Here is a 25,000-nt window from a genome sequence, read left to right as displayed (position 1 = left end):
AGACAAAATCTTTATTATCAAGGGTAATAGATAAGCAAGAATATTGCTTTTTTACATCCAGCCCTCGCCCTAATATAGGGTCAACAAGAACAGAAAACAATATAATCAAAGAACTATCACATCAAACTTAATACATTATAACTGTATATACAGATACAAATTTAAAAAATAAATTGTCATGCTGCATTTTAAGTACAATTTCCAAGTGTCAATTTTTAACATAACTTAATTTAGATCTGCATATTATTATAATTTTGTTTAACATGCACATACATTTTAAATGAATTGATGAACCATTCAGCACATGTTTAGTTGCATTATGTGCGACATATAATTTTTTTTGAAGCTGTCTGTGTTTGTTTTATGCTTAAGAAAAATAGGCAGTGAGTTCCATAGGACCGCACCTGAATAAAGAAGGCTTGATTTGAAAAGGTCAATACGTGGAGTCGGTGTTATGATTTTTAGTCTGTTATAGTTCAAAATAAAATTATCACGTAATGTCTCCGGTGCATATCCTGACATCACGTTATGCATCATAACACCTTTATTATACATTAATCTTTTTTGAAATGGTAATACTTGCAAATTTTTATAATCAGATTCTGAAGGAGTGTGATTTTTTAGCATTATAAGCTTAACTGCTCTTCTGTGAAGACTGGCTAAAGGTTTCAAAACATTAGCACTTGCACAATCCCATAGAGTGGATGCATAATCAATATTTGACAAGATGTGATTGTAAAAAAAAATCTTTCGCGAGTTGAAATTCAAGAAATGTTTTATTTTTGATAACTGATATATTTTTTGGGAAGCAATCTTACAGATGTAATCAATGTGATCATGCCATGATAAATTATTATCAATCTTTACACCAAGGACTTTATGGTAAGACACTTCTTCCAATACTTGATTATTAATATAAAGAGGTGGAATGCTCGATAATAGATTGTGTCGTTTCTGTCTTGTGGTTATTAGCATACATTTTGTTTTTGTATGGTTAAGAGACATATGGTTTAACTCTGACCAATTCAAGAGTGCATCAATGCTTTCTTGGAGAGTTTTTGACAAATAATTTATGGAATGGTGACTAGAATGAATAGTAGTGTCTTATGCAAAGTGGTAAATCATTGACATAAATGGAGAACAATAATGGGCCTAAAACAGATCCCTGTGGGACCCCATATTTCAAAGTACTTTCATTTGAATATGATGCATTAGTAAATGTAATTTGTTTTCTATTTAAAAGAAAAGATTCAAGAATATTAATGGTGGTGCATTGCATGCCATATATTGACAATTTCCTGATGAGAAGAGAATGATCAATAACATCGAACGCCTTTGCAAAATCCACAAACAGTGCTGCAGAAAATTTGTTGGAATTTATGTTGGTTAGCCATTGATCAATTAGATTTATAAGAGCTGTATGACATGAGTGCTTTTTGCGAAAACCAGATTGATTTGGATGGAATAAATTGTTTTTATCAAAATGTGCTAGGGCATGTTTATATATATGTTTATCCAAGGGTTTTGAAAGTGGTGATAGGATTGAAATAGGCCTGTAATTAGAGAGAGAGAGAGAGAGAGAGAGAGAGAGAGAGAGAGAGAGAGAGAGAGAGTGTTAGGAAACGCTACCGTTGCTGAGCTTTGGTTCAGTTTTGTGTGTTGCATGTAGTTGACTTATTTGTACTTTGTGGGAAAGTACCGATATTATATTTTGTAAACACAATATTTATGCTTGGACGAGAATGCAGGTGAACTTTCTAGTCCTGTCAAAACAAGTTGTTTACCATGCTGTTTTAGTCGTGAGTTCGTGGCGTTCGTTCGGATTAAGTGCGTCGGCGCTTTTTGATGTACGTCATAGAGAATGTCGCTAGTTTAGTCCATGCACGGCTCGTATAATGTAGTTGTATCGTGTTCGGTCTGGAATATTCTCGAGATTGAGTATTTACTATATATGCCAGCGCGATTTGAATGTTAAAAAAGCTTCTATTTGAGTTCTGCTACGTTGTGCAGTTGTATGTATTGAATGCTGAATAAATCCTCGAACTCAATTTGACGAGTTGTTTTCTGCTGCTGCGAAGACGGGCGACGTAGAATAAAAGAACACAACTATACGACGTTTGAGAACTTGTGGCAATCTCAAGTGTCGTGTAACAATTGGGGGCCAAGCCAAGGATCTACGTTTAACGCCAAGGGTTTTCCAGTAACAAGGACCAGTGTCAAGACAGTCACAGGAGGTAGTCATCAATCGGGTGTATCCTGAGGGATCAGTATTGAGACTACGGAACCGTGGATTCGGTGTGACTGGTGAAGAGTTTGGTAATCGCCGCAGCTCGATCGGTACGGTGAGCGACGCCGGAGTGTATCGGGATTACAGAGGTTAGCTGCCGTTTGGACGAGACGGACTTCGTCGCGGAGCTAGTGCATTAATACTACGAAATACGACTGGGGTACGTCGTGTACGTATCGTGAGCAGAGTGCGCCGTCACGTTAGACGAGGAGGGTGGCAGCCTGCGTCTACGAAGGTGAACAGCGATGAGAGAAGCATCGGAGGTGCAGTAGAGACTGTGTTCTTTTAGAAGACTACATTCGTCTACGTTCGTGGCTGTGAAATAATACAGACGAACGCACCGGAAAAGACCAGAATGGCTGAGTTCTGGGCAAAAGGAATTGAACTGGGACTAAAAGGCAAGCAGTTGACGGAGTTCGTCGAGTCCCAGACACGACTGCTGGCGCAGCGTGAAGAAAGACAAGCGCAGCGTGAGCGAGAAGAAAAAGAAAGACAAGCGCAGCGTGAGCGAGAAGAAAAAGAAAGACAAGCGCATCGTGAAGAAAGACAAGCGCAGCGTGAGCGTGAAGAACGACAAGCGCAGCGTGAGCGTGAAGAAAGAGAAAGAGAAGCACAGCGTGAAGAAAGGAAAATGGAGCTGAAACGCTTAGAGCTCCAAATAAAAATGGAGATGAAGCGCTTAGAGCTTCAGACAGAAATGGTGCGTGTTCAAAATGAGCACGAGGCACCACGCCAAAGAGATAACCAGCAGCAAATGCTACACAGGGCATCGAAACTTCCAGCATTCACTGACGGGAAGGACCAGATCGATACTCCAGACTTCACCGGAGAAGTTGAGGCCGTCTGCCTGAAGAAGCCCTTGTACGATCTATTAATTGGGAACATTGGGGGTGCGAGACGTCCTGATGACCCTGATGTCGAATGGAGAATGGGCGCAGCTCAGCCTGCTGTTGAGGAGGAAGACCCACTGCCATTCGCGAATGAAGCTATCAGCGAACTGTTACGAGATGACAGAGCAACTGTGCATCGCCGCGACCAGCCGCAGGTTGTAAGCGCTGTGACGACCAGAGCCCAGGCGAAGAAGGACAAAACAACTACGCCACTCAGGGTCACCAACAGCTCTGCAACTGCTGTCGTGGACAGGGATCAGCTGATTCAGCTACAGGAAGCTGATTCGACCTTAACAAAGTACAGGAGTCGTCCTGTCAAGGAGATGACTAAGGGCGAAGGCACTGTGCACTTTGAAGTAAAGGCCAAGATTCTGTACAGAGTGTTCCAGCACGCGAGAGTCAACGGTGGGAAGCCATTACGTCAAGTTCTGGTGCCTCAACCACTTAGGCGCCAGGTGATGGAGGTGGCCCACAACTCTATTATGGGAGGTCACCTGGGGGTCAAGAAGACATCGGACAGAATCCAGGCTGCGTTTTACTGGCCAGGACTGCATGCAGATGTGACTCGATTCTGCCGATCGTGCGATATTTGCCAGAAAACCATACCTCGAGGAAGGGTCCCGAAAGTGCCGTTGCAGAAGATGCCTTTGATCGACCGACCTTTCAAGAGGGTGGCCATTGACCTCATCGGCGAGATCAAACCGCCAAGTGAAGCGGGTCATCGTTGGGTACTGACCCTGGTAGACTATGCAACCAGGTACCCAGAAGCCGTGCCTCTGAAGAAAATTGACACCGAGACTGTTGCCGAGGCACTTGTGGACATTTTCAGCAGAATTGGGGTTCCTGAAGAGATCCTCACAGACCTGGGGACACAGTTTGTCTCTGAATGCATGGAAGAGGTCAACAGGCTGCTGAGCATTCGTCACTTGACTACGACACCCTATCACCCGATGTGCAATGGGCTGGTCGAAAAATTCAATGCTGAAGAAACTATGCAGTGAGCAGCCAAGGCAGTGGCATCGCTACATCAATGCCTTGCTATTTGCATACAGGGAGGTGCCACAAGAGTCCACTGGATTCTCCCCGTTCGAGCTGATGTACGGGCGGACCGTGAGAGGCCCGATGCAGATACTAAAGGAATTGTGGACGAAAGATGTGGGCACACCTGAAGTGAAGAACAGTTACCAGTACGTGTTCGAGTTGCGAGAGAAACTGGAGGAGACTCTCGAGATTGCGAGAGAAAACTTGAGAAAGTCTCAGGATAGTGGAAAGCACTACTACGACCGCAAAGCCGTAAACAGGAAGTTTACACCAGGTAACAAAGTGCTGATACTGCTTCCCACTGATCACAACAAACTACTGATGCAGTGGAAAGGCCCATACGAGGTTGAGGCCGTGGTAGGGATCAACGACTACAAGGTGAATGTCGGCAAGAAGTCCAAGATCTACCACGCTAACCTCCTGAAACTGTATGTGGAGAGACCTCCGGAAGCAGTACAGGTCGCAGCAAGTGTGGAAGAACCAGCCAAACTAGACGAGTTCGACGGTGAGGAACTACTGGAGTTGGGAGACCTCTACAAGAAAGAGGGAGTGGATGACGTCAAGTTAGGACCTGACCTGACGGAAGACCAGCAGAAGGGGCTTTTGTTGGAAAACGTCACCAAGATCCTCAATGCGCCACATCCTGAAACCAAGAAGCAGGTGCGATCCTTCCTTGGATTGGCTGGGTACTACAGAGAGTTCATTCCAAACTTCGCCGCCATAACGGCGCCTTTGTCGGACATGACCCGGAAAGGATGCCCCAACCGAATACTCTGGGGACCAGCTCAGGAGAAGGCATACCAGACCGTGCGCGACCTGATGTCACGAGACCCGGTGCTACGCCTTCCTGATACTGCCAAAGAGTTCATCTTGCGTACAGACGCATCGGACGAAGGGATCGGCGCCATGCTGATGCAAGAGCATGGAGGTAAACCGTTTCCGGTCAGCTATGCCAGCAAGAAGCTGTCAGGAGCCGAGAAGAATTACTCGACCATGGAGAAAGAGTGTTTAGCCATCGTGTGGGGAATCAAAAAATTTGAACTCTACCTCCAAGGGGTGAAATTCGTGCTTCAGACTGATCACAAACCCCTCACCTACCTGAACTCTGCGAAGTTTGTGAATAATCGTATCATGAGGTGGGTGATGTACTTGCAGAACTTTGATATGCGAGTGGAATCGATCAAAGGTTCAGACAATGTTGGAGCAGATTTTCTCAGCCGAGTATTTGAGTAAAACGGTGTTCATTCTCCAACAGATTAATGTACATACCTGGATTTCAATCTGTTATGTATACATAATATGTGTACAGGTAGCGTTTCAATGATTGAAAGAAATTAGGTAAATTTCTTCTGGTGTTGGGGGTAATGTTAGGAAACGCTACCGTTGCTGAGCTTTGGTTCAGTTTTGTGTGTTGCATGTAGTTGACTTATTTGTACTTTGTGGGAAAGTACCGATATTATATTTTGTAAACACAATATTTATGCTTGGACGAGAATGCAGGTGAACTTTCTAGTCCTGTCAAAACAAGTTGTTTACCATGCTGTTTTAGTCGTGAGTTCGTGGCGTTCGTTCGGATTAAGTGCGTCGGCGCTTTTTGATGTACGTCATAGAGAATGTCGCTAGTTTAGTCCATGCACGGCTCGTATAATGTAGTTGTATCGTGTTCGGTCTGGAATATTCTCGAGATTGAGTATTTACTATATATGCCAGCGCGATTTGAATGTTAAAAAAGCTTCTATTTGAGTTCTGCTACGTTGTGCAGTTGTATGTATTGAATGCTGAATAAATCCTCGAACTCAATTTGACGAGTTGTTTTCTGCTGCTGCGAAGACGGGCGACGTAGAATAAAAGAACACAACTATACGACGTTTGAGAACTTGTGGCAATCTCAAGTGTCGTGTAACAGATCCCCACCTGAAAGTATCCAGAGAGAGAGAGAGAGAGAGAGAGAGAGAGAGAGAGAGAGAGAGAGAGAGAGAGAGAGAGAGAGAGAGAGAGAGAGAGAGAGAGAGAGAGAGAGAGAGAGAGAGAGAGAGAGAGAGGGAGAGAGAGGGGGGGGGGCAGAGAAAGAGAGAGCAAGAGACGGAGAAATCGAACTCGAAAACTTTATTACGGAAGGATAATAATAGCAAATGGTCCTTTCTTACAACTAGTTCTACTACAATACATACTTGAAACGAGTATGTGTATGTAAAGAGAGAGAGAGAGAGAGAGAGAGAGAGAGAGAGAGAGAGAGAGAGAGAGAGAGAGAGAGAGAGGGAGGGAGAGAGAGAGAGACCAGCCAGAACAAGGCAAGACACATTATTTATTAACGAGGGTAATGCAGTGCTTTTGTACATCCAACCCTCGACCATGAGAGGGACTAATCTAATGAGGATACGTTATGTAATGTTAAAAAACAAGAGAGGGTTGCACAATGTGATGCAGGATCCATATCTGTAGTAGCTTCCTTCCATAATGTTAAACCGCCCCGAGTGGAACTTATTTGATGGATTAAGTGTAGGAGCTACCATAAAATTCACCGTTTTTCTCTTCAAGTCATTTGACCACAAAATTCATTAAATAGAACTGTTTGTGTTAAAGTTTGGTGTGCATTCGCTTCAATGTATGTAGAATGATAGTCTACAGACACAGAAACATACAGACAGACAGACAGACACCCACCCACACACACACACACACACACATACATCCACACACACACACACACACACAGACACACACACACACACACACACACACAGACACACACCCCCCCCCCCCCACACACACACACACACACTTACATCCACACACACACACACACACACACATACATCCACACACACATACATACACACACACACACACACACACACAAACACAGACACACACACACACACACACACACACACACACGCGCGCGCACACACACTCACGCCACACTCGCACTCGCACACGCACACACACGTACGTAAGGTTGAAGTACAGACATATAGAAAAACAGACACACACTCATACTAACTGACTAAACACCTATGAACCAACCCACCCAACCACCCATCCACTCACTCACCCATCCACTCACTCACTCACTAAATCACTCACTCACTCACTCACTCACTCACTCACTAAATCACTCACTCACTCACTAACTCACTCACTCATTGCTCAATAGAACAAACAGACCAACAGACCTGAACGAGACGAACTCAATGCCAAGACTTCAACAGACGGAGGCCTGATAACAATAGATCGTCTGCATACAATATACATGTGCTAAAACGTACATGTATACAATGCACTGTCCCGTCTCCAGATCGTGCAATACTTAACATTTGATATATCGAACTCCAACGGCAGCATTGCATTCCATTGTTCCGAACATTATGACACTCATTTTTTCGTGCCATAGGCATTGGAATACGTACATGTGTATGGGTGTAGGCCTATGTGTGTGTGTTTGTGTTGGAGTGTGTGTGTGTGTGTGTGTGTGTGTGTGTGTGTGTGTGTGTGTGTGTGTGTGTATGTGTGTGTTTGTGTGTGTGTGTGTGTGCGTGTATATGTGTGTGTGTTTGGTGGCGGTGGTGGTGGTGGGGGGAGGGAGGGAGGAGGGGGGGGGGGGTTGCGGGGCGATCAGGTGGTACGTGGAAAAAGAACCAAACATAGGATAAAACAGCCCTTTCTGAGAGAGAAAAAATAATCCCCACATTGATTGCAATGCCTGTGCGTATGACATGGTGGGCGAAAAAATGCTACCGGGTGTTAGTTTTCAACAGCACGCAAACACTTCCTGAGTGGTATGCAAATACACAAGAGCTGGGACACTGTACGGTTAAGTCATACACTGTCCCCACAGAGGAGGTAGCCTGATCCCGAAAACAGACTCGCGGCGGACAATAACTGCACTCATCGTTTTTCCTTTCAAACAGAGAGCGAGATAAGCTGCGAGTAAATGAAATTCAATTTCCATTCCCACTGACGGCCAGAAAAATCTGCGAGTAAATGTAGCAATTCGGTAAGAGCTCTTAAACTGTTTGAGTTTATCATCAAAATTTGCAAAGTGTTCGATCGCACACTCTATCTCCTGCTTTCTTTCTTTATTTGGTGTTTAACGTCGTTTTCAACCACGAAGGTTATATCGCGACGATTATCTCCTGCAATGGGCATTTGACAAAGTGTTGTTATTCAGGAACAGAGTATACAGAGTCTGTGTTTGGTAACAGCATTAGCAACGGATTTTAAAGCCACCACAGATGTAGGCTAAAGATGTGAAGCTATGTAAGACCTACATATTTTCTAACAAGAACGCAACACGAGTAAGTTTCGAACTTTACAAGTTCTGCCGGCTTCCGTGTCGTAACTGCGTAATTACTTTGCAAAACATGTTTGTCACTGTGACGCAAATCTGTAACATATCTTGTTTTGAAGTTTGAACGAGAACACCATAGACGGCATTCACTGATTTGATACCATCGGCCAACGGTCATTTAACGAATAAAGTCTTAACACGACTGATCATTTTGGCTGAGAATAGTCAAGCAAAAATCCGAATTACTATGTCGGTCAAGTCTTGCATAAGGAGACTTATTTATAAAAATAGCAAACTGACCGTATAGTGTGTCTGTCACGTGAACTTTTTATGCTTATTTTTGACCAAATCTCTCGGGGATGTTTTTACTCGTCGGCAGTGGGCTTAACAGAGTATTTCCGCCGACAACTTTAGCCATCGTTTTACCATTTTTAACACCTTGGAAAGTCAACTAGAAGTTAACTTTATAACTTGTATATATCTCAGTTTGCAATAAATGTTACCTTTTTAACTTCTAGTTTGCTTCGGTGTTCAAAATGTTGTCTTAACAGAATTGCCGGTTGTTGTGGAGATCGCTAGATACCACTGGAATCGAATGGAAGGATATAGAACATTATAGAACTTACTTTGATTAAGTGCGCAGTCACTCATGACGTAAGCGTAGACGCTCATCGGACAGATGGAACTGTGTAGATCTAACCAGATTAGTGTCGATGTTTCCCGAATATTCTCGTATGTCCATTAACTATATAAGTAGGGCTGCGCACACGTATTGTTGTTCTTTACCAGTCTTGCACTTGTTCTTTCTTACCCTGTGCTGAGAGATATTGTCACCGTTGTTCCAGCTGTTAATAAATCTACAGAACCTACACAAATCGTTGTGCCTCCTTTGCGACTGAGAGTGACGAAAGGAAAAACACGACAACTGGCGTCGCCGACAGTTACTTCCCTTGTCTATTCGGAGTGACTTATTACTGCAAAATGACGGAAACAGAGCAGCTAATAACGCTTCTAAGGGAGCAGTTGGAGCAACAGCAACGCCAGCACAAGGAAGATATGGAGCAACAAATGCACCAGATGGAGATGATGATGAAAGTGTTCAGTGGTGCCGCAGCTTCTGCCAGGGAGGAAAGCTACGACGATCCGAGTGCTTCGAATCTACGTTTTCCCATTACTACACAGGCAGCTGCAATCCCATCTTTTGTTGCGTTTGATGCAACATCGGAACTGTGGCCTGACTACTGGTCAAGATTTTGCACGTTTGTGGTCGCCAACTCCGTGCCGGAGCAGCGCAAGGCTCAAGTTTTCTTGACGAATCAGACTGCTACGGTCTACAAACAACTGGCAAATCTGGCTACTCAGCAAAATCCGCCCAAGGACATCAACAGTTTGACAATGGACGAAATTGTCAAATTCATGAAAGAACAGTTCGACCCGAAACTCTTCATAGTGCGAGAACGTTTCAAGTTCTGGAGTGACATGAAACGGAAGCCAGGCGAAACTCTCCAGGAGTTAGCAGCGCGCATACGCCAAGACGCCGCTACCTGTGACTTTCCTTCGATCAAAAACCCACAAGACGAAGCTCTGAGACAGAGATTCATATGTTCTGTCAACAATGAGGCTGTCTTAAAGGCTCTATTCAAGATCAAGGACACAGAGCTGGATTTCGCACGTGCTGTCCAAGTCGCGATTGAGACTGAAGACGCAGCGAAGGTTGCCAAGGAAACTGTCTACGGTTCCAAGACCATGCCAGTCAACAAGGTCCACCAGAACAAGACTACGGGTCCACGAAAGAACCACAAGCAGTCTAATTCCACAGACAGGAAGTGCTACCGATGTGGAAAGGCCCACAAAGCAACAGACTGCCCCTACAAAGAAGCCAAATGCCGATACTGTGACGTCACAGGACATTTGGAAGCTGTCTGTAGAAAAAAGCAACATCAGAATCGGGAACGACATTCCCAGGCTTCCGTGAAGAGAGTCACGAAAGCAGAGCTTGTCAACGCGATCCTCGGTGAAGTTCCCCAAGATACTCCTAGGTTGGATGTACCCATAACAATCCAGGACCGACAGTTCACCATGGAACTGGACACCGCAACTACAGGAAATTTTGTTTCTCTTCCGGTCTGGAGACAACTAGGAAAACCGAAGCTGGATGACGTCACACATCGTTACGAGTCTGCCAGCAAGCACGACCTGCCCGTGCTGGGAACTTTCATGGGCCAAACCAAGGATCCAGTGACTGGTAAGCAAAGCTCAATTCCGTACATCGTCACCAAGATCCCTCATCTGAATCTGCTAGGACGCAACGCAATCCAGACTCTGGGAATTTCTGTGGACAATGCTCTAGGACTGAGGAGCATAGAGAGTCACGCAAAGAGTGAGGGTGCAAAACCTACGCATCCAGCGACCTCCAACGCGCCTTATGCTGCCCTGCAACGAGATTGTCACAGACTGTCTGATAAATTCCCAAATCTCTTCAAACAAGAATTGGGATGTCTCAAGGACTTCGAACTGGACGTGAAGTTCAAGTCTGATGCGAAGCCGGTTTTTCACAAGGCACGTCCGGTACCTTTCGCTCTTCGTGATGACCTCGCCAAAGGCTACGAAGAAGGCATCGCCAAAGGAGTCTGGAAGCCAGTCCAGTTCAACGAATACGGAACGCCAGTGGTACCAATTCGTAAGGCACAAACCTCGGGCACCCTGAAGCCCAAGCTACGGATCTGTGGTGACTACTCAGTGGGCATCAATGATCAGCTTGAAGATCACCGTCATCCAATGCCACTCCCAGAGGAACTGATGCAGAAGCTAGGAGGTGGATTCGGATACACCAAGATCGATCTTGCTGATGCCTACAACCAGATCAAGCTGGCACCAGAGAGTCAACGCAGGCTAGCCCTCAGCACTCACCGTGGGGTACTCCTGCAGCAACGACTTCCTTTCGGGATAAAGTCAGCACCTGGTTACTTTCAAGAGATCATGGAAAACCTGACCTGTGATCTACCTGGTGTTGCCGTCTTCCAAGATGATATACTCGTCAGCGGGAAGGACGCCAACGACCACCTGAGCAACCTGGAACGTTTGCTCACTCGTCTGAACGACAAAGGACTCAGATGTCGTCGTGAAAAGTGCGAGTTCGCACAAGCCTGTGTGGAATACCTTGGACATACCTTATCGGCCGAAGGGATCTCCAAAGGATCGAAGGTCGAGGCAGTTTTGAAAATGCCAGCCCCTACGGACGTCTCAAGCTTGAAGTCTTTCTTGGGCTCAGTTCAGTTTTACGGGAAGTTCATCCCTAACCTGGCCAGCATGGCAGAGCCGCTCTACCGCCTGACGAAGAAGGCGAACCCCTGGAAGTGGGGAGATGAGGAACAGGCAGCATTTGAACAGTTGGAAAATGTGCTTTCCTCGGATCAAGTTCTGGTACACTTCGATCCAAACAAGACTTTGGGACTAGCTTGTGACGCGTCCAACGTTGGAATTGGAGCAGTCCTATTTCATCGCTATCCAGATGGAAGCGAGCGCCCAATCGCCAACGTGTCCAAGACTCTCACGGCTGCAGAAAGGAACTACAGACAAATCCACAAGGAGGCATCCAAGTCTCAGATGACTCCAGACTTGAAAGCTGTCGTCAAGGTAACCAGACAGTACAAGGCCGGAGATCCTGTGTATGCTCTGTACCATGGACCTCGCCGAGACAAACAACCCCGATGGGTACCAGCAGTCATCAAGAAGTCTCTGGGTACTCGCTGCTTCAACGTCATGGTCATTCCTCATGGTCCAGTATGGAGACGACACTGGGAACAGCTACAGCCACGCTACACCACTGAGGAAGACAATGAACCTGGTGAGGAAGTGGACACTGTTTCTGAACTTGTAACAGATCACCCCATGGAGATCTTGGAAACTGTGCCACAAACTCGGAGACAGACCAAACCCAAAGGTACTCCATCCGTTCCAGAGTATGGACCAGACAATCCAAGACGGTCAAAGAGAACACGCAAACCCACAGAGAGACTTTGCTGTTGATGCTTGAGGAGTAGCATCAGTTTAGGTGGGGAGGTGTTGTGGAGATCGCTAGATACCACTGGAATCGAATGGAAGGATATAGAACATTATAGAACTTACTTTGATTAAGTGCGCAGTCACTCATGACGTAAGCGTAGACGCTCATCGGACAGATGGAACTGTGTAGATCTAACCAGATTAGTGTCGATGTTTCCCGAATATTCTCGTATGTCCATTAACTATATAAGTAGGGCTGCGCACACGTATTGTTGTTCTTTACCAGTCTTGCACTTGTTCTTTCTTACCCTGTGCTGAGAGATATTGTCACCGTTGTTCCAGCTGTTAATAAATCTACAGAACCTACACAAATCGTTGTGCCTCCTTTGCGACTGAGAGTGACGAAAGGAAAAACACGACACGGTGGTGGAAAGTTGACGCCAAAGACTGCCGAAAACTTCCGAAAATTGCCGAAACTTTTATGGCAATTTTGGCAAATGTGCCACAGAAAATATATCCCAGCAGCATTCATTTCTCTGCATTAAATGTGCGCAGCAAGATACGTGTAAGGTCACGCGTTATTGTGTACAACAAAATGTCGCGTTGGAACACTGCGCAGGCCTGACCTCTCTACCTGAACATAAATTTACCATTCACATGACAGCTTGGAGTGGCGAATGTGGCAACAACTTTCTCGGTTTGCAATACTTACCTGCGATAAGTGTTATCTGTTACCTGAACTGGGTTAAAGGCACAATCTTTCCCGTGTAAACGATTCGGCTCACCATCTCAGATCTTTCCAAGATGTTAACTAGGATCCCTTGACTTGGATACATACCAAAAATGAACAGCTTGACTCAATTCTGCGCAGAGTAGGTATTTTGTAACTGACACCGGTGTCAAGATAAGAAATGCACCACCCTTCTCAGAAAGAAGTCAGGAGGTTGATGTTCGTGCTGAGTCTCAGTGAAGGCATGGTCTCTTACCGGGGCGGGGATATAGCTCAGTTGGTAGCGCGAATGATTTGTATTCAGTTGGCCGCTGTCAGCGTGAGTTCGATCCCAGGTTCGGCGGAAATTTATTTCAGAGTCAAATTTGTGTGCAGACTCTCTTCGGTGTCCGAACTCCCCCCCGTGTACACTACATTGGGTGTGCACGTTAAAGATCCCACGATTGACAAAAGGGTCTTTCCTGGCAAAAATTGCTTAGGCACAGTTAATAATTGTCTACCTATACCCGTGTGACTTGGAATAATAGGCCGTGAAAGGTAAATATGCGCCGAAATGGCTGCAATTACTGGCCGTATAAAATTTCATCTCACACGGCATCACTGCAGAGCGCCTAGAACTGTACCCACGGAATATGCGCGATATAAGCCTCATTGATTGATTGATTGATTACCATGCAAAACCTCAACAACAAAAGAGAAAACACGACAGGAACCAGTTTTGGTAAATCCTTCATCAAATGTCCGTCAGCCTGTAGCTGACTTCTTCAGGATTGTGTAAAAACCTTTCCGGTAAAAACCTGTTCATACCTGATCGATGTAGCAGGGCTGGATCTGGGGGGGGGGGGGGGGGGTTCCTGGGGTTCCGGACCCCCCCCCCCCCCCTGGCCATCCAATGTACCTCTCAGAGAAAAAAAAAGTGGACTTTGGACCCCTGCCTTCAGTTGGAACCCCCCCCCCCCCCCCCTCAAACGAACTTGGTCCGGCCCTGTGTAGTGAGCATGGAAGAACTGTTTTCACTGGAAAGACTGTTCGTGCGTGTAATAATTAAAAGAACATGTCGCTTTAGAGAGAAGAAAAGAGGACACAGTCCTGATCTGTCTGTCTAACCTTTACTTTACCCGCAACTAAAAGTTTTAAATGGCGAATCTGGCAAGAACTTTCTCAGCACGCGCTATTTATTTACGAAGAGTGGGTCTGTGAGGTCTCCGTTGCGAAGTGTGGGCCTTCTCCCGTAGCGCCAGTTGAACCAGAAATCACCGCCTTCCCTTCACTGTAATTACACGATCTGCTCGACGGGCGCAGTGGCCCAGTGGATAAGACATCGGCTTCCTATTCGGAAGGTCGCGGGGATTCGAATCCCGGCGGGTGGGTTAAGGGTGGAGATTTTTCCGTTCTCCCAGGTCAACGTATGTACAGACCCGCTAGTTCCTTACCCCCCCTTCGTGTGTACACGCAAGCACAAGACCAACTGCGCACGGAAAAGATCCTGTAACCCATGTCAGAATTCGATGGGTTCTAGAAACACGAAAACACACACATGCCTCCCCAACACGCGGCGTATGACTGTCTGAATGGCGGGGTAAACACGGCAGTCATACACGTAAAACCCCACTCGTGCTAAAACATGAGTGAACGTGTGAGCTTCAGCCCATGAACGAAGAAGGATAAAAATAAGAATAAGAAGGAACGACCCGCTCTCCTCATCTGCAGCATCTCTTAAAGGTTCACACCTGCTCGCACCTCATTTCTCATTCGATTGCATACAGAGGAACGTGCCCTGGTGACCACCTCTCGATGACGACCACATGCCCACTACGTACACTCCAAAGGATCCCCCCACCCATATTTTATTTCTATATAACTCTTCTTTTCACAGAGACCACCTGTGTATAACGACCAATTTCGGTCGGGTAGTCGTTATAGATAGGCTCAACGCGCGATCCAAGTCATAGCAACACGTGATACAATGCAACATTTGAAGGTATTGGTGCTTAGGGCAATAACAATTGAACTGATTCGAATTTGACATACAGTGATACACTTTGCCAAAGCTGTGCATTACGTATACCTCGCGAAAGGAACGCTTCTAGTTTATTGCTGTTATCTGTGTATTTTTTATACATGTCATGATTGTAACTTTTGTTAAATAAACTTATCTTTAAACCAAAGGAACGCACCGCACTCGCGCACACTGCCGTAAGGGATATTTTCGTCGTTTTCGCAATTTTGTACAACCAGACACGATATCTCAAAACAAAAATCAGATTCGTGCGGGATATCTTGCTGGCTAAACGGCGAGTGTATATTTTTTACGTTGAATGTTTTTTTACCTCTTCATCAACTGCATATTATGGTGCCGGGACGAAATCAATCGTGATTGAAACCAAAGGTGTATCAGGGCCAGACCAAATGAGTTGTAAGGGGGGGGGGGGGGGGGTGGGGTTCCTCCTTTGTTTGGGGGGAAAATCAGCGAATTTATTTAAAAAAAAACCACACAAAAAACACTCAAAGCAAGGTACATGCTTTTTCCAGGGGTGGGGTTCCGGAACCCCTGGAACCCCCCCCCCCCCCCCCCTGGGTCCGGCCCTGTGTATCTTTGAACTGCAACCGAAATCTTAAATACACCAGATCAAGTTACACAGTTTCTGAAAAGCTGAAACAAACCTCAATGTACAAAACATGCATTCACCGAACAGCTAGTACAATGCCCTGCCTGAATCTGTTGTTCTTTTTCAGATATAGAACTGAAAGGTTTGTATCGTTCAACAGTTTCAAAACGACAACAAAATCAGTGTGTAGCGCGCTTCTGTTGCCGAATAATGTACACTACCGTTCTGGTTATTTCTCTGCGTACCTGGGGTTTGATTCATGACCTACGTCTTAATAGAACCCGGATTGTACCAGGTGCAAAACCCGCACTCAAATTAAATACAAACGGAAGGACCTCTCTAACCTTAACCACGGCCTTTCCAATCAAAAGTCAAGACCCCTGAGCTCTTACCAATTAAAAGTCAAGACCCCTGAGCTCTTACCAATCAAAAGTCAAGACCCCTGAGCTCTTACCACTCAAAATCGACTCAGAAGTCAATGCGCTCAATCCCCAAGCCTCTCGAATCAACGACGAATTCTTTTACCTCGTAACTCCCGACAAAAGCTTCCGCCACTTTCGAGAAAGGGATCGATCTTACAGCCGAGCAATTCTTTTCACACGGGGGGAAGGGTAAGAACTGTGAATGCCTGAATTGTCGGCCCTGGCAGGAACTGACGGTGAGTGATATTTTACTCGCTCCCTTTCTCGGGGTATGGCACCTTAGGCGATACTATAGGGTCGAAATAAGATAGCGGAGCTGACAAAGTGGGATTAGAGGTTGGGAATGAAGAGGCCAGTTTCGTGTCGATTGAGAAGATCTGATTGGTAGCATGTTCGCTGCATCAAAGGAGACAAATAGGGGAGGTTCCTTTCCTTTCTGGAAATGAATAGGGTTGGGTGTGTGTGTGGTTCGTGTGTGTGTGTGTGTGTGTGTGTGTGTGTGTGTGTGTGTGTGTGTGTGTGTGTGTGTATGTGTGTGTGTGTGTGTGTATGTGTGTGTGTGTGTGTATATGTGTGTGTGTGTGTGTGTGTGTGCAGGTGGTGTCTGTTGGTGTGTGTATGTGTGTGTGTATGTGTGTGTGTGTGTGTGTATATGTGTGCGTGTGTGTGTGTGTGTGTGTGTGCTGCGTGCATGAGAGTGTGTGCCCCCCTACCCCAACAGACACGTGTGGGGGGGTGGGTGGGGGCTGTGTGATCAAACACTGTGAGCGTCGCGCATTATGTTGTTGTAGTTAAAGTTTCCTCACAAGAGAATTATACCGTGTACATTTATTTATAATAATAATAATAATAATAATAATAATAATAATAATAATAATAATGGACATTATATTAATCGCCCCTTCTCACAAGAGCTCACGGCGATTTACATATTAATTATTTATTTTCTATAGCGCATAACTAAAAGCAAACATAATGCAAACATTGAATGATTAAGCACAAAGACCAGGAGTACTAGCGCATGGTGCCTACCTTTAAAACCTATCTACGCCAAAGTAACAAAGTATATACACTGTTCTGAGTAGTATTCACCATCAATCAGTACTCCTCATCTTGTCCGTCCTATATACAGAGGGCCTCCATTGGGAGCCGACTTCCTTAATTGTCTGCAACCCTTGTCTTCCCATCTGACCCGAGAGAGAGAGAGAGAGAGAGAGAGAGAGAGAGAGAGAGAGAGAGAGAGAGAGAGAGAGAGAGAGAGAGAGAGAGAGAGAGAGAGAGAGAGAGACAAGACAAGACAAGACAAGACAAGACAAAATCTTTATTATCGAGGGTAATAGATAAGCAAGAATATTGCTTTTTTACATCCAGCCCTCGCCCTAATATAGGGTCAACAAGAACAGAAAACAATATAATCAAAGAACTATCACATCAAACTTAATACATTATAACTGTATATACAGATACAAATTTAAAAAATAAATTGTCATGCTGCATTTTAAGTACAATTTCCAAGTGTCAATTTTTAACATAACTTAATTTAGATCCGCATATTATTATAATTTTGTTTAACATGCACATACATTTTAAATGAATTGATGAACCATTCAGCACATGTTTAGTTGCATTATGTGCGACATATAATTTTTTTGAAGCTGTCTGAGAGAGAGAGAGAGAGAGAGAGAGAGAGAGAGAGAGAGAGAGAGAGAGAGAGACAGAGACAGAGACAGAGACAGAGACAGAGAGAGAGAGATGGTTGGAAATATGTATGTTTAATTGTAGTAATGAATGAATTGATCTTTACAATGTTCAGACACATGAAACTGGCGCATGGAATATCCTATAAGGAACACAAACATAGTGCATACACAAACCCCAAAACAAGAGCGAGAGAGGTAGAGAGATAGAAAGAGAGACTGTTAGGAAACGCTACCGTTGCTGAGCTTTGGTTCAGTTTTGTGTGTTGCATGTAGTTGACTTATTTGTACTTTGTGGGAAAGTACCGATATTATATTTTGTAAACACAATATTTATGCTTGGACGAGAATGCAGGTGAACTTTCTAGTCCTGTCAAAACAAGTTGTTTACCACGCTGTTTGTAGTGTGAGTTCGTGGCGTTCGTTCGGATTAAGTGCGTGGCGCTTTTGATGTACGTCACAGAGAACGTCACTGTTCTAGTCCATAGACGGTTCGTATATAATGTAGTTGTATCATGTTCGGTCTGGAATATTCTCGAGATTGAGTATTTACTATATATGCCAGCGCGATTTGAATGTTAAAAAGCTTCTATTTGAGTTCTGTGAGATGTGCAGTTGTATGTATGGAATGCTAAATAAATCCTCGAACTCAATTTGACGAGTTGTTTTCTGCTGCTGCGAAGACGGGCGACGTAGAATAAAAGAACACAACTATACGCCGTTGAGAACTTATGGCAATCTCAAGTGTCGTGTAACAGAGACAAAGACAGAAACAGATTCAAAGAGGGATTCATATAGATACGCAGAACCTGACAAGATTTCGTGACTGTATTGACACGCATGTTTCGAATAAAAATCCCCCCCTCTCCCCCCACTTACATCATTGATAGGATCAATAATGCTAATAAATACTAGATATTAGATACTCCGACATTATTACTTCTAGTTAATGTTCTTTTTGCAGAACCGTGCGCATGACGAAAAGCCTGGGATTTACGATTCTTAATTTGAGCTGCAGGGAGCTGTGGAAAGGGGTGGGTATGGGGCTTGGGGTGGGAGGAGGGGGTGGGGGAGGGGGTAATAGCTGTGTGTTGAGGACTTGAGTCTACTATAGAGAGAAGAAAAAGGTGAAGGTAATATTTCCTTGCTTGTCTTGTTATATGTTACGTATAGTTTACTTCAAGCAATATATGTTCCTGTATTCGCAGCTTGGCAGAGGGTTGTTTGGGATTTGTGTCATGAACTCCAAAGAAAACGACAGCGTGAACTAATTGCAGCTTTTGAGGAAGTTGACGGTTTGTCTTCTTCAATCTGCTACACGCGACCCTCGAAAAAAAGACCTGAAACTATGCTTTTCGTCTTTTAACTCGTACCGTGCAACTCTCTCGGGAAATTTGTTACAGAAACGGGTCCGTCAGCACATTTGACAACTACCCAATCAGAGTGTCTGAGACATCCGAAGCAGTCTATTTGAGTCTCAGATACTGAGTTATAAATAGATCCAGTGGTCTTAAATGACCCATCCATGCGGGGTATAGCAGTCGATCACAATGGTACCTGCGATGAAAGGACACCCTTGGGACCAACCAAAAGTGTCCCTACATTCCAGGTGGCCTTTCATGACAGGGAGAGATAATATGAAAATATAGATAATATAAAAAGGGACAAGAGAAGATGTCCTTTTAAGGGAGGTGTCCTCTCATGGGAGGGTCCACACATCGCAGGTACTGCTGTACTGCACGCTAATATTCGTCATCTTTCCGATGCTGTAATTGGTAGCAAGAGAGTAAAGACAGTAGTCTTCCAATCTAGCCACGTCTCTGCGGCCACATCACAGTGTTGGCATTTACCTACGCTAATTTACCTACGGTCAATTATGTATCTATACATCCGTAAAAAAAAAAAAAAAAAAAAAAAAATATATACATATTCGCTATTTCAATTGAAGTGCAACAGTTTGGAGAATAAAATGAATCCGAAACGGCCACAAAAAAAAGAGAAGAAAAGTCTACGCTAAAGAGTCCCCCATTACAAATACAAAAAAAAAAATGCTTTGTTTACGAAATTTTGACAAGTCTCGCGTGAGACTATTTCGGGCACGAGTAGCTCCTAGATGAGCCCATAGCTTAGTCGATTTATGACAAGTTCGTCGATATTATGAGTTGTTTCGCCAGATAGGGAACCTTGCTTTTGCGAATTTGATTTTGTACAGACACTACCGTATGTAAAAGTCAATCTGTTTGGTGAGTATTGCAGGGGAATGATTGGCCTTGCCAGTCATATAACTGGTTTTACAATAAGCGTCCTCATCACAAAGGTCAAAAGCATCTGGCGAATCTTTTACGACGCGTAGTTTTGAACGCATACCCGCAAATGCGGTGTCAAGCTGGCTGCTTCCGGGCAGAATATACCTGCGCAGTTTCAGCGACACAGACGACGCACGGCCTATTATTTATGCCGCGATAGGGATTATGACGAATACTTGACCTGTTTTTCTTTCATGCAACGTGTAGCGGGCTGGGATAATCTGCAGTGCGTCGTCGGTCCTGCTGAAGTTACATAGGTGAGCGGAGCCCCTTAAAACGTTGTAAGGTAAAAACGGGGTGGCATGCATAACTTTCACCATTAGGTGACACTGAGAGTGTTTGTTTTACAGGATCGTAGAAGAAGATTCATGTAACACACTCATTTTGAATAGATTGAATATTGGATTTAACCTCTTTGAAGCCATAGTTAAAAAAAGGTCATATTTAGGCGGCTAACCGAGACAACAAAAGAGTACGCTTATTTGCGTTCAATTGCACAAAATAACCAAGTCAAGTCAAGTCAAGTCAAGTATTTTATTGTTTTGGGCCCAGAGGGCTTTGAAACAAAGATATAACTTTAACAAAAAAAAGGTAACAATTCAAATCAGACAGTTAATATATGTATACAAATTGAGCGGACAAATACAACAATACTATGCAACCAAATTAAATTGGCAATATACACTTCCATACATACAAACAAAAATAAAATAAAATAGGTTTAACAAAATCAGGTAAGAAATCAGACAGATAATATGTATACATTAAGCGGACAACGATAATATACAGCCGAAATAAATTGGCAATACCATTATGCCGTGCATCTTTTATAAAGACACAAAACAAAACAAAAGCATGCATTACATACATTTATACATACCAATAAAGAAACTAGATGTAACGCTAACATACCAAAATCATAACATGGGCTACAAATCTTGCTAGCTTCATTAGTTTTATCTTAGATTTACAATTCATTAACTGTTCATATTTAAAAAAATTTGGGTGAGATCGGTAATTGGGACTAATTAATTTTCTTCTTTCAGACACTATGCTTTCGTCGGTACAAATGAACAAATAGTGTAACTCATCACCTAATTCATTTTTATCGCACATATCACACAATCTTTCATTTCTAGGGGCATTAAAAAATCTGTGCTGATGTATTGGCAACTTATGATTACTTGTTCTAAATTTTGCTAATTTAACTTGGAATTTCCTAGGCAACCAAAGCAAATACCTTTCCAGACAAAAATCCTTTTTATACATTCTCAAGAAAATCGATCGATATATAAATGTCATTTTTGTTTACCATAATATGACATTTTACACAGATCAAGACAGTCAGTGTTCCTCCGAGACCGCGCCAGCCAAAAATACAAATAACGTATGATGCCTGCTCCAACCGCTCAATCCGCTCTTATAATATATTCACCCTCAGATACTAATCGCACCTGGGGAACCTCAAAATTGTTTTCACGTGGTTCGTTTGGTCGACTTAAGTGGGCCTGTCTCAGACATTTCCTTCCCTCAATAATTCATGAAAACTTCATCTGCTGGTTTAATAAATAGCATCCGTCGACTTCAAGCAGACGAAGAATTGTTCTAAAGCAACCAGTTGGTACCAAAACTAATCCGATTACCTCGTCTGACTTTTTTCGTCGGAAATTTTCGCTTTGGGAGTTGAAGTTTTCGTATTTACGTACTGAAGACGGAGTACCTCTGCCCGGGCTACGGGCTACGGCGGGCTGATAGAAATCGGTTTGTTCACGTTATGTTCGCATTTGGCCGACAGGGTCACCTCCTCTGTACCAATTTGCCCCACCGTGTGATAAGCTTGCGTGAGTGTCTGTACGTGTGTAGATCTATATACGTGGTAAGTCGCAAATGGCGGGAGTAAGTCTATGTGTAAATGTCGGTTAAAATTTGTGAGCCGTGATATCGTAATTCCCACCAGAATCACAATGTAACCAACTCGTCTGATGGATGTCGCGTATAATAAACACGAGGTCCTGGATTTTAACACTGTAACCGAATTATTCACAGACGCAATCAGAACAGATCTGAACAACACAGAGCTCTCAAGAGAGTAAAACACAAAACAGACAGCTATGTAACCGTTAAAGGCACGCTTCTCGTGAACTATTCGGATCACTATCTCATATCAAGCCAGGCTTATACGTGGGCCTCCTTACCTGAATTCGCTGATTTGCCCCCCCCCCCCAAAAAAAAAAGGAGGAACCCCCCCTTACAACTCATTTGGTCCGGCCCTGGCCCAAAGCTGACGTTGCAAATACTTCGCAAAGAGTTCTTATGGAAATTCAGTGCCAAAGCGCGCGTGTGTTGTCTGTGCGTTTGCAGATCGTCGGCAATCACTAAAGTTGGGAGTAATACCCCCATTCCACACAACCGTTCTAGGTCCCGTTCCCGTACCGACCAAGGACGGCTGCCACAACAATGGAACGCTGCGCAAACATCCGTTTTTTGGCATCTTTAAGCAGCGTCTGACCATAGTGGCAGCCGTCCTTGGTCGGTACGGGAACGGGACCAAGGTCGAACGGTTGTGTGGAATGTGGGTATGACAACTCAGTATGTGAGAGCGCTACCGTTGCGTTACCGTTGTTTTAAGTTCCTTTAACGATCCAAGCGTTCCGTTACCGATGGGTTAAGGTTCCATTACCGTTCATTCTGATCGGGAGGGGAACGGCTAACATTTTGAACATGCAGCCCAAACTCAACCGTCCCTACCGACCCTACCGTTCAAAGCAGTTCCGTTAACGATCATTTACGTTCCATTACGGTTCCCTCCCGATCCCTCCCGTATTTTCGTGCTTCTATAACCCAACGAACTCTTACATGGATTACGGGGTCCTTTCCGTGCGCACTTGGTCTTGTGCTTGCGTGTACACACAAAAAGAGATAATGCACTAGCAGATCCATCTGCACTTAAGCTGACCTGGGACATCGGACAAATCTCCACCCTTAACCCTCCAGGGTCGGCCGGTGTTCCAACACGCAACCCGCCTCATGGGGCCAATCGTCGTAACCACTGGGCCAGTGTGCCCGTCACAAAACGTTGCTAAGGCCAAAAAAAAAGAGGTCTGTTTACGGTAACATAGGCCCAAAAAATAGGGTCGGTAGGTCGGGATTTTTTTTTTTTTTTCCCATTCCAAAAAACCATATTTTTACGTTATTTTGCAAAAAAACCCCAATTTTTTTTTTTTTTTTTCCCAAATGCCAAAAAAAAGTCTAGGGTCGCGCGAAAAAAATAGGGTCGGTCGGGTTACCGTAAACAGACTATTTTTTTTTGGGCCTAATAATCCGCAGTGTCATTTTTAGAGAGTAGCCCAACGATGCGACCATAGACCCTGGAGTGTCTGTAAACTCGGTAAGTGTGACAAGAGAACGAAATTCAGACACGGATTGAACAGGGAATGTTGTGGCGGGGCCGTGTGAGAACCCTTTGTGAGAAGGCACCAAACTCAGGACAGAACACACATAGAGACACACCGGCACGGTTGGCCTAGTGGTAAGGCGTCCGCCCCGTGATCGGGAGGTCGTGGGTTCGAACCCCGGCCGGGTCATACCTAAGACTTTCAAATTGGCAATCTAGTGGCTGCTCCGCCTGGCGTCTGGCATTATGGGGTTAGTGCTAGGACTGGTTGGTCCGGTGTCAGAATAATGTGACTGGGTGAGACATGAAGCCTGTGCTGCGACTTCTGTCTTGTGTGTGGCGCACGTTATATGTCAAAGCAGCACCGCCCTGATATGGCCCTTCGTGGTCGGCTGGGCGTTAAACAAACAAACAAACAAACACATAGAGACACACAGACAAAGAGGCATAGACACACACACACACACACACAGACACAGATACAAACACACTCACTCACACGCACGCACACACGTACGCACGCATTCACGTACGCACGCACACTCACGCACACTCACGCACGCACACGCACGCACGAACGCACGCACGAACTGCTCGCACGCACGCACGCACTGCACACACACACACACACACAAACACACGCACGTACGCACGCAAGCGTAGGTCTGTACGCACGCACCCACGCACACACACACACATACCCACTATTACTACTTCTATGCATGTGAGCTTGCGGTGCTTTATGATTTTTTTATGTATCGTACCCTTTCAGTGCATGCCTACTGAAGTCATAACATTAACTTTAAATATAAATAGGTCACAGGAAGTGAGCATTGCCATACGAGTAAAGTATCAATGAAAAGGTGTGTTGCCTGAGAAACTCCTAAATTACTGCTACATTCAACGTAATACAGATACGTTAGGCACTCCTTTTATTTCAAAAACTCAAACAACCCGAGAACAAACCCCCCCCCCCCCAAAAAAAAAAAAAAAAAAAAAAAATAACAAGCTGTGAAATACAGCTGCCTCCTCGTTGTCTCAAAATACCTCCCGGTGTCATAATATCACTTTCCTGCAACGCATTATCTAAACAGAAATAGCCTCCCACGGACGAAAACGAAAGAAAGGTTTCAATGAAAACTATTTTGGGTTTTACAAATTTACTCCAGACATGATATTCTGTTCTTTATTTTTGTCCATAAAAAGCAGCCTGAATCAAAGACATTGTACAATAAAATCGCCGAAGTGAAAGCGGAGGTGAACAGAAAAAACACACATGAAAATAAATAAAATTAGAAAGATTCATATCCGCACACACCCAGTTCAGA

The 25,000-nt window shown here is 44.4% G+C and overlaps 1 protein-coding gene across 6 annotated transcripts in view; it reads right to left on the bottom strand.

Annotated features, from left to right (window-relative positions):
* The window catches only part of LOC138963130 (uncharacterized), an 87,627-nt gene that overhangs the window by 57,521 nt on the left and 5,106 nt on the right, over positions 1-25,000 (bottom strand). The window contains exon 1 of one of the 6 annotated variants that reach the window (XM_070335152.1): positions 7,395-7,538. The exons of 4 other annotated variants lie outside the window; for them this stretch is intronic. The gene's annotated coding sequence lies outside the window, so the exon portion shown is untranslated. Of the gene's footprint in view, positions 1-7,394; positions 7,539-25,000 lie in introns of those variants that run through there. One more of the 6 variants, XM_070335151.1, reaches the window with a different exon arrangement.

Source organism: Littorina saxatilis, linkage group LG3 (assembly GCF_037325665.1).
Source record: "Littorina saxatilis isolate snail1 linkage group LG3, US_GU_Lsax_2.0, whole genome shotgun sequence".
Lineage (NCBI taxonomy): Eukaryota > Metazoa > Mollusca > Gastropoda > Littorinimorpha > Littorinidae > Littorina > Littorina saxatilis.
The sequence above is the reverse complement of the archived record's forward strand: the minus strand, read 5'-3'. Positions and strand labels throughout refer to the sequence as shown.